An 11,885-nucleotide genomic window follows, 5' to 3' on the forward strand; every position below is an offset into this window, starting at 1 on the left:
GTATGGTAAAAGACATACATCTAAATGGTAACAATAAATATAATTATAAATCAACTTCTTATTAAAAAAATACTGCTTGAAAGACTGAATTTATTTGTCAACAAGCCATGAGTGAAAAATGCATTGAGTCTATGACCCTGTGTACACAGCCAAGTAAAAAACCTTGGTTTCATCTTTGACACTGATCTTACATTTGAAAAGCATATAAGCACTGTTCTTAGAGGTAGTTTCTTTCATCACCGTCATATAGCTGAACTTAAGAGAATACTGTCTTTTAAAGACCTGGGAACAGTTATTCATGCTTTTATCTCTTCCTGTATTGACTATTGTACTTCTCTGTACCTGGGGATATCTCATTCAAGCCTGTTACGATTGCGACTGGTCCAAAATGCAGCTGCAAGGCCGGTACTAAGAAAAGGGAGAGAATTACCCCTGTGTTGGCGTCGTTGAACTGGCTACCAGTGAAATACAGAGTTGAATTTAAAGTGTTACTGTTTGTCTTTAAAGCTCTCCATGGCCTGGCTCCGAAATATGTTTCGGATCTTCTTTGTCTTCGATCTTCGATTTTAGACACCCCTCGTTCTCGGTTGAGGTTCAAAGGAGATCGGGCATTTGCTGTAGCCGCTCCAAGACTTGGAACAGTCCACTCTTCATAAAGCAATCCCCTACAATAGGGACTTTTAAGTCCAATTTGAAAACCTATTTATTTTCTCTGGCGTTTGGTTCCTTTTAAATTATTTTAGCCATTTGTTCTGCCTTGGTTAATGTTGTCTTGCTATCAGTATTTTCTCCACAACGTTTTATTGTTAGATTCTTTTACTTGTTTGATTTATTTTATATGTACGTTTTATAATTTGATCTGGTTTTGTTTGTTAGTGGATTTTATTGTGCAGCACTTTGGCTGACATTCAGTCTTTTAAATGTGCTATTTAAATAAATATGACTTGACTTGACTGCCCTCTTTATCTCATGTATCATACGCCTAAAAGTGATTTATCTATAAGTCCCCACTAGCTGTAGTAAAACAGATCAACTGCTACTGTTTCCTATCATTAATAAAATCAAATCAAATAAAATAAAATAATGCTGCCTTAATTGTTGGATGCACTGATAAGATGCAGTTCATCAGAGTAATATTTGAAGCCTGACTATTTCAGCCTAGTCTATTGAAACTATTTATTCATTAAGTCTGTAACCACTTGTCCAGTTCAGGGTCATGGTGGGTCCGGAGCCTACCTGGAACTACAGGGCGCCAGTCTTTCTCAGGGTGACACACGCACTTATGGACACTTTTTGAGTCACCAATCCACCTTCCCTTGAGTGTTTTTGGACCGTGGGAGAAAACCAGAGCACTCGGAGGAAACCCACGCGGACACGGGGAGAACACACCAAACTCCTCACAGACAGTCACCAGGAGAACAATCAACAAATATCCATTAATATTTCACTGTTTAGCTCATGTTTTCTATTTTTTTTTAGATCATAGTAAATGCAACAGCACCAGAGGAAAATCAAGTAATGATTTGGAAGACGACAATTGACAACAGAAACCAGAATGTTTTGATTTATAATTAAAGGCTTAATATAAAAATTGGTTATAACCACTACATTCAAAGTGCAAATAATGGATTATTTTACAATTGTAACACTGGGGGAGCAGCTCTTTGAAAATTGGTACTCTTATCAGGCCAGACAGAAAAAAAAGCATTAAGTGACAGAACATACATGTAAATTAGTTTTTAGGATTATTATGAATATTACAATTTTTTTTTTTTTTGTGAATATTCAAACCTGTCTACATTGAACTCAGGTTTGACGGCCTCCAATCATGGGCTTTATTCCTTTTATTTTATAATGTGTGTGTGTGTGTGCATTTCAAACAGCATACACCTCTTAAAAAGTACCTCAAACTCATTTTCATGTCCTGAGGGTGTACATGCCCCTGTCCTGTAATGAATTATTCTTCGGCTCTCAGCCATTTAGAGGCCAGATGCTTGAAGGGCTGCTTTCTTCAGCACTGATTGATCTGCCCTTGGACTCTCCATTCATTTCATGCTCGTCAGTTTTTCATAAATATGAAGTAGTAAACAGCATCAGCCTGGATTTGTGGTAGCTAATCATTGTGTTAATCTTGGGTGAATGAACACGGTCAAGTACACACTGGCATAAAATGCAAAGAGTAAATGGTTTATGAGGATGGATGTTGCATGTGGATAAAGGTGTATGAGTGACCACCAATATGCTTTCATTTTAATCCGGTGAAACATTGATAAACGGTCCTTTGGCTGGGAAATATCTAAAGGAGACAACAAGCAATGCGTAGGTAAGTGTACAGGACACAGACACTAAAATTATCCCAACACCCCTTCAAATTATAGCTGTGCAATTTCCATAGACAGGTACAGGCAGTGGAATCTAATACCTAGCACTATGTCACCATTCTCAATGCCAATCCTCTATCATACTGTAGTTGGAATTACTTGAATCACCTGTAGGATAGCTTAAAAGGATGACAGATGAAAATCTAAAGTTCTACTGAGCATTTGAAGAGTGCATTAATTGCACTTTATTAAAAATAAAATTGTGTTCTCCCTGTGTCCGCGTGGGTTTCCTCCGGGTGCTCCGGTTTCCTCCCACAGTCCAAAAACACACGTTGGTAGGTGGATTGGTGACTCAAAAGTGTCCGTAGGTGTGAGTGAATGTGTGAGTGAATGTGTATCTGTGTTGCCCTGTGAAGGACTGGCGCCCCCTCCAGGGTGTATTCCTGCCTTGCGCCAAATGATTCCAGGTAGGCTCTGGACCCACCGCAACCCTGAACTGGATAAGCGGTTACAGATGATGAATGAATGAATGAAAATAAAGTTGCTACAAATGGTTCTTTGAGTGATGCTATAGAAGACCCACGTCTGATTCCACAATTGATGGTGATGGATCTAAATGACTAAAACATTGACTTAATTATTAAATATGGAATTACATAAATTATGTGATTATTACAAGAATAATGATGTTTAAAGTAAACTACTCTAATTAATAATGATGAAATTGTGAAGCTGGTTCTCTCTGAGACAGTTGGTCTGTGTGCTTTGTGAGGCCTGAGAAGCTTATAAGTGACACTGAAGAAGCCCATTGTAGTTCATTAGAATTCTGGTAAACATTATACATACACTTTTAGGTGAACAAAGGCTCTTACTAAAACTGAGTCTTATTATCAAAACACCTGACACCCAAAGGCAAAAGCCTGAGGCAGTGATAGTTTTAAACTTTTATTATGAATTTGCTTTATTAACACACGGGGCGACTGTGAGAAAGGACCAGCTCAAGGTCTGAGACCTGAAGCCTGAAGTTGTTATTTGGTAAATCGTATTTGGAAAATAATGAAAGCATTGTCTATGCAGCAACCTAAACATAATGTAGTTTGAAATAATTATGAAGGGTTGTGATATATTTGGGAGGACAGGGAGAAGCTAAATAGGAGGATGGTAAAAAAAAATGGAAACATAATGAATAGGGAGTAAAAGGAGTATGGGAAAGAGTAAAATGGCCTTGAGTATAGATAAGAACCCTTTCTCAGAAGCACACAAACGTACCTTTTGATTGAAATGGGATCCAACTCAGCCTATGGAGTGTGTGAAAAAGGTGGGGTTATATCCTATCACCCCTGAATACTGTATAAAAATGAAAGATTCACAAATGGTTTTGTAGATCTACCCAGGTTAATGTGTCTATACCTTAACCTGTTTTATGAATGCTTTTTGGTATCTCTTTTCAGACTTACCAGGGTTGATGTGATTTTACTTGATCTTACTTTACTTTATCTGATACATGTGTTACTGATTTTGTTTTTTTAAACAGAAATAGTGATTTTTAATAAAGCATATACAAAGCTAAGCTAGGCTTAAAAAGGAGAAAGCCTTTTTGGCCCGACAATGGATTTTTACACTTTACAATGTTTTTTCATACTCTCTTAAACAAACCTAATCAGACACAGGGAGAACACACCAAACTCCTTGCAGGCAGTCATCCGGAGTGGGGCTTGAACAGACCAGAACCTTGAAGCTGTGTGACAGTGACACTACCTGTTGTGCCACCGTACCACCCTCCATTGAACACTGAGCTGGTATGATAATGACCAACTTTCAAATGTGCTGGAAGGATGCTGGTCCACTGAACATATCTGGAATTAACTGCAGTTACAAAACTCCGTTCCACATTTCAGATGGGTCGTAGGAATGAAGCCTGCTAAACACCTTTGGGATCATTTGATGCACCACTGAATGTGTTGGTCTTAAGTTGCATGATGAAAACTCACTGAACATAACTAAGGTAAGTTTAGAACTCATTAGAACACCTTTGAGGAATGAAGCTCATTTAAACACCACTGAGAAGAATTGAAAGGAGAGCTGAATCACCACTGAATACACTTGATGAATGATTTGGAAGGACGGAGCTACATTTAGCACATTTACCATGAGTTGGAATGATGAAGCTCCACTAAACGCATTTGGGATGACTTGAATCATTACTGAAAACCTTTGAAGTGAACTCATTGAGTTACATTTCAGTAAATTAGGTACGAGTAGAATGATGAACCTTACATTTTTTGGGATACGATGAAATCATGATACTTATAGAATGAGTTATGAAATCGCACCGTAAACCATGACCTTCAGAAAGTGTAAGACCTTTAGGTCTAGGTGTCCTACAAAGGTGTTTACCTCATTGTTTTTGAAACAAATCAAATTCTTAAAGAAAAAAAAAATTAAATACATTATGAAATGGATATATAAGTTTAGATACTGTCAGGGACCTGCTCCCTACTGATAGCATTGGGCTACCAGGTGATACAATTGGACATACAGTCTATATCTGGGAGTGAACTCCGTCAATGTGTGAGTTTACAAGAGTGTGGGAGCTGGTGTGAGTTCCTAATTGTGCTTGTGCACACATGGACATTAGCAGTATTAGCGACAGGGCTAGAGGTGAGATCATGGCTCTACAGGCCCCAGGCCAGTCTCTGCCCAATCCACAAACTAATTACTGCAAAACTCTCTAGCATCTAACACTGCAGTGTTACTGCACACACCACTGAGATCCAGCACCCCAGAGAGATAGAGAGAGGAGAGAACAGGAGAGGAGAAAGAGTAAGAGTCCATTTTGAAGTAAGGGCTGGATATTAGAGAGAAAATGAAGGCAAAAAAGACACCAGATCAACAAGCATTGGTAATTTCAAACGGGTTTGTTAGAGCATTTTAGTTTAGTCTTGTTATTAAATCTAAGCTGCACTACACATGAGTAATAAAACCGTCAACAAGTTTTTCATTACTGCAAAACCTTTAGCCTGAAGAACAGGACTAAGTCTATATACACACACGCATAAGAACCAAATAAATATGAAAATGTAGTTGTTTTAATATGTAAATATGTAAAACAAGCATTTTGAAGTAAAGTTTTTTTGCATATTGCCCATATTTGCATATGCAGTAGTATTGGTACAAACTCTGAACCCTCAAAGCCTGAATTATGATATTTCTGTTCCCTGCCACCAGGGGTGGCTGGTCAATAATAGAGTGTGCTAAATATGTTACAAATGTAAAATAATGTGTAATTAATTAATTAATTTCTTTTCATATCTGTTCCTGCTGGGAAGTGTTCCCATTGGCTGATCTGCTGCAGAAGTGTCAGATCCTAGGAGCCTGATGGGCCCGGGTAAAAGACAAGAGCATTGCCAATCAAAAGCCTATTCTCAGAGAAAATACACATGTTGCGACATCAATTTAGCCAATCAGCATCCTCGAAACTGAGGGCTGCTTCATATATGTATATCTGTATGTTTCACAACACGCATCAGAGGTACGCAGGTTAAACAGAACCAAACTTTAGCCAATAACATTCACTGAGAGTAAATGCCCTGACCCCGCCTCCAAACGGTCACATGTAACAATCCCTCCCATTTCAAAACGAGCGTTGAAAATCCTCTCGAGTGCAGAAAGAGCCAGAAGGAATAAAGCTTCGTGTGAGAGTAAAAATCATTTGAGAATGAAGTAAAGACCGTCTGAGAGTGAGATTATGATCAGTGCCCTATTTCTCTGCTCTCGAGTTTCACATTTGGCTCACAAAAGGGCTATTAACATACTCAATATGTTCAAACTTGCAGATTTATATTTGCCACCTGGTGTTTTTGCACTGTCTACTAATGATTTAATGCCATACTCAACTCTCATTTATGCTCGGTTCCCTAAAATATTTGCTCCCATTTTGTCTGGTTTACTTCCCGCATTTCTGCTCCTACATTTGAGGAGGCCATATAATTCTAATGCCTCTCTTATTATGAAATAAAGGAAGCTAAACCAACATGTCTCATTATAGCCCAGGTTTTCTGACTTAAACAACCTACAAAAACAGACTGGTGTCGTTTATTTCTCAAGTTGCTGGTCAGATTCCCAAATTAATGTGCATATGCACTGAAAAAAAAACAAAATAAAAGTCCAATTTCATGTTGTCTGTAACAAGCTAAATAATAATAATAATAATAATAATAATAATAATAATAATAATAATAATAATAAACAACTATAAGAATAGATAAAACACTACATTAAAAAGCAACTTTCACATGCAAAGACACAAAGGGAAGAAAAAAAATCAGTACATTTTTAAATGATGTAATAAACACTAGGTAATTCTATGTCAGACCAAGCCTAAACTGAGTTGGCAGGCAGTTAAACATGAGTCTGATTTGAGATGAATGCATTTTCTTTCACAGTCAGTAATGTTATCTTCTTTTATGAGTTGATCAACAAGTCACTTGAGGGCAGAACCAAACCGAAGTGCACTGAACTGAACTGAACTTAGAGAGAGAACAAAGCAGATACAGAACTAAGCTCAATGATGGTGTGAGTGATGTAGCGATGTGTGGGCTGCCCTGGCTCATCAGTTATGGATTTGACAGCAGCGGGTCAGCTCCAAATCCACCACACACACACACACATCAGTAATTACACCCTGACACACACGCAGGCTTTTAATTGATGAGATAATTGTGAAATAGTCGGGTTGTTCTATCAAATTACTCACAGGGAGAGGTTTTGGCCATGGAGGCGGCCAAAGACAGTGTTCAAAGACAGTGTTCAAAGACAGTGGCTATTTGTAAAAAGCATGAAATCAATTGACTGATAGCTGAAATTAGAGCGCCTTGGGAATGGCCTAAATAGGGAGTTATTTATTTATTTCGTTGACATTTTAGACCAAACAGGCTTAATTCTTCCAGCACATATTACTCCAGCAGAAAGCGTAGAAACATGCCGTCATCACAATCCCTGTTTCAGCTGGAAATTGGGTCCATGCTGAGTGTCCATTATTCAAACACTCACCCTCATCAGTTTCCACCTCGTGTTAATCATCATTGGGTGTTGAGATTTGACAGGGTAGAAAAAAGCTGACCGAACAGCAGCAGCTCTTTATTTCCCCACAGCCTGCAAATGCTAGCCTTAGTTAACCTCCTTACAAGGAGAGAGAGAGAGAGAGAGAGAGAGAGAGAGAGAGAGAGAATGGGAGAGAGCAAGAGAGAGAGAGAGAGAGAGAGAGAGAGAGAGAGAGAGAGAGAGAGAATGGGAGAGAGAGAGAGAGAGAGAATGGGCGAGAGAGAGAGAGAGAGAATGGGCGAGAGAGAGAGAGAGAGAATGGGAGAGAGAGAGAGAGAGAGAGAGAGAGAGAGAGAATGGGCGAGAGAGAGAGAGAGAGAGAGAATGGGAGAGAGAGAGAGAGAGAGAGAGAGAGAGAGAGAGAGAATGGGAGAGAGCAAGAGAGAGAGAGAGAGAGAGAGAGAGAGAGAGAATGGGCGAGAGAGAGAGAGAGAGAGAGAGAATGGGAGAGAGAGAGAGAGAGAGAGAGAATGGGAGAGAGAGAGAGAGAGAGAGAGAGAGAGAGAGAGAGAGAGAGAATGGAAGAGAACAAGAGAGAGAGATTTCTCCTTTTCTCTGACAGTCTGAATCAGGCCCAATTACCACTTCACAAACAACAGACACACAGCATATGGCTGATAGAGGCCATACATACACACATCACACAGCCACCGGTTATGTAATGCTTTCTTTTTTTCTTTTTTTTTTATCTGCCAGATGCACACACACACACACACACACACAAGCTTGAAAGAGGCATGAAACCAATGTGCAAATATCAAAGACCTTTCATTAAATGTCCAGTGAATATATTATATTTTCCCTCTTAAGAGCTATTTCAGAGTAAAAAAAAAAAGATAATTCTCTAGCATTAAGAGTGAAAAATCAAGTGGAAATAACTGAGCTTCCTGGTGACATTGGGTCTGAAAGGATATGGCACTGTCAAGAAAATGTAATGATATACGGGGGGAAAAAAAAAGCAAGGCAAGGTAATAAGCTGGTAGAGTTCCAAGGATAATGAAATGGCTGCCCCAAAGCTCAAACGTGAACATCACCTAATGTGTCTGGGGTTATTGAGTTGTACACAGCAGAAGGATAGTAGCACAGGATGTCTGTCCTGGAACTGATTTGTGCTTAATCCACTGCTATTTGTGTAAATGTAGTGATTGAAACAAGATTTTTGAAGGTACAGGACATTTTTAAACATTTACAAAGAATGTACACACACACACACCCACACACACAAACACACACACACACACACACACACACACACACGTACGTGTATAAACAAGTATATAAACTTGTTAGCATATGTATTTATACATGCTCCTTCACAAACACACATTTACACATGCAGCGTCAGAGCTGGCCCAGCGATGTGGCAGAAATACACATTAACATTCAGCTCTACGAGTCCACCAGCCTGTCCTCCCCTTAGAGTAAACACCAGCTGTGAGTGAGTGTGTGTGGTGAGAGAGAGAGAGAGAGAGAGAGAGAGAGAGAGAGAGAGAGAGAGAGAGAGAGAGAGAGAGAGAGAGATTGGTTGATAAAAAGAAGAAATGAAGATGCAACGTGAGGGAAAACAGTAAAATCATGAACAAAGAATGAGAGGTTATAGTTAAATGGTGGGAAAAGCAGTGACTGACTGAAAGAGAGAGAGAATAAAAGCTGAGTGATGAAAGGAGAGTGAATTATAAGAGGAAAGAGGGAAGCAGCAATAGGTATGGAACGAGTACATAGAGGAAAGGATGTTGAAAAACAGACATGGGAAAACTAATAAGGGAGAGAGATGAAGACAAGGACAGACTGATAGAGGGAAATGCAGGGGGGATATGACAAGGTCAATAGAAAAAAAGAAACTGAAATGGGAAGGAAGAGAAAAAGAAAAGAGAAGTAGAAAGAGAGGGGAGAGAAAGTCAGACAGTGAGGGTGAGGAAAGAAAGACAAAACTGAGAAATGAAAGAAGATAGCCGCAAGAGAAAGAGGAAAAGTAAGAACATTGCAGGTATAAGATTGTTGAGAAAAGAAGACAGAAAAAGAGAAAAATAATGGTCAGAAGGAGTTTGTTTAGAGATAGAGACAGAAAGAGAAAATGAGAATGAAGGATAGTGAAAGCTGGAGTGCTGGATGGAGGAAGAGAAATGAGGAGCGCAGGAAAAATGGAGAGGTTTAAATTAATTTCCCACCTTTGTATGCTCACACACACACACACACACACATTCGCACAGTCTTCAATACAATTCTAAATGTGTTACTGTGGTAAATAAATTCTCTTGAGCGAGAATCTCTTGGAGAGTCAACCTTTAACCCTTAGTGTTACTGCCCAACGCACAGCCATCGGACCACTGTTAATCCCATTTCACTGGGCATCTCACTGGTTAGAACCTTTTAACTTGTTGTGACACAAAAAAATGTAGTATTTTACGTGTTAAAGAACGTCAAAGATGGTGTAGTTAAGGGTGTGAGATACATGTCAACTAAAACACCCCAGCAGCTCATCAATTATGAAGGAAATGCAAGTGTGTAGCATTTGATTCATAGTATTTTTGATTCATAGCATTTGATTCGCCTGGCCTTTTATACCTCTAATATCATCTCCACGAATGAGTCACTCCTCTCTTCATGCTCACACACTACTTTAAACCTTTCACTCCTCTCATGTCCTTTTTGCTTCAGAGCTCATGCACTCCATGGGTGTTCGCTTCAGCTGTGTTTAGTGTTTTAAAGCTTAGGATTTTACTTCCTGTACTTACAAAGCACTATTTCCCATTACAAATGAGGCCAGAGCATCAATAATACAATGTTTGGAAGGCCTGCAACCAGAGTGTAGTTACAGTAAAGCTCTGACACTCCGCAGTCATGCAGAAAACACTTTGCCTCCAGTTGAACCTCTGGGTTTGTTTTCCTGGCAAAGAGGGTTAGAGCCGCTGGGTGACAGAAATTCTACCACGATCTGCTCGGTAACACACTAACACAAAACACAGGGACTTTCATTGCCTGTCACACTTTGGGAATGCCTGGTTTCAAAAGATCTTTAAGGCTTTAAGATCTTGCCATATTTATTGTGCAAAATTTGTAAACTCTGACAACAGAGGCTAAGTGTCATTTCCAACACATATTATAGCTTTGCAGTCATGGCATCATCTAAAACATAGCAATGAGCGTAATGTAGTACATACAATCCCCCTGTCCCAATCCTCGCACTTCCACCTAAATGTGTGAGGCTTTAGGGTGTGCCAATTCTTTTATTTTCCTCAACAAGGACGCTCACGAGGGGTCCTTATGCATTTGATGCAGCCTTCCCATAAGTCTGCAGTAGATGACACTTATGTGAAAGGAATTACCCATGAACCACTGTGGGCCTGTGACGTCACTCCCAATAAACAATAAGAAGTGTGTGGTTTGTGTCATAATTTAAAAGTGCTGAAGATAAGGGAAAAGCCGTGCTGAAATGTGGTGATGTAAACCTATATAAACGTCAGGTAGTTCATATTACAAGAGTTATTTTAACGTTGCTAAACACAATTTCCTGGACATGGCTGGTAACCAGACATTTATGCACAAAAATATACATTTCTTTGGAAAAGTCTGATCAATAAATGGTGTTATATGTAACATTTCATACAGCCTATTGACATGTATTTTTGGAAAAGTAAAAACACCAAACTCCTCACAGGCAGTGAACAGATGCATTAAACCAAGAGTCACCATGCTTCCCTAAAAGTAACCGTGAAAAGTCTATTTATATTTTTTAAGAATCCTAAACATTCCCATTTGCACTGTTAAACCAGGCAAAAAGACCTTGAAAAACACCCCCCAAACTCATTCAAAATGATCATCTGTGGGCATCTGTGAGTGTGGACAGATCGATACAGAGCCACGGTGTGCTTACTGTGTGCAATGAACAATGAGAATGGCTAGAAAAGACAGAAGGGTGGAAAGTCATGAGCTCCTCACATTATGAAATCTATCCAAATCTTACAGGTGGATCATGTTTTAATTCTTGTGTCTCATTCCTACAGCTTGGAGAAGGTCCAGATGTGTAGCAGAACCATCACACTGTGCCATGTCAAAAAGAAAAGTGTCCTTTGTGGCCCAGGGCATACAGAAGCACTTTTCTCTCAAATCCTTTGCTTCCTGTCTCCTCTTCTACCATCAATTCCCTGGCCCATCCTCCATCACCTCTGTCTTCACCTTGGATTGATATGTGTGTGTGTGGGAGAACGTGTGCGTGTCTTGACTGGGCCCTATTGATGTGTGCTGCTGACGGCTTTGCAAGGTTCATCGTGGACAACTTAATCCAGGTGCTGCAGGGCGAGGCCACACTGCCATTAATAACACACACGGGGAACAAATACTACATAAGTCCAGCCAGTCCTGGGTTGTCCCTTTCAAAGTCAATGGACATCTCAGTCTCCTGTCCTAGATGAAATGATGGAGGACACCAAGCATTGTAGTCACAACCTAAAGCTGTTACAG

The sequence above is a fragment of the Hoplias malabaricus genome, chromosome 11 (assembly GCF_029633855.1).
Source record: "Hoplias malabaricus isolate fHopMal1 chromosome 11, fHopMal1.hap1, whole genome shotgun sequence".
NCBI classification, from domain to species: domain Eukaryota; kingdom Metazoa; phylum Chordata; class Actinopteri; order Characiformes; family Erythrinidae; genus Hoplias; species Hoplias malabaricus.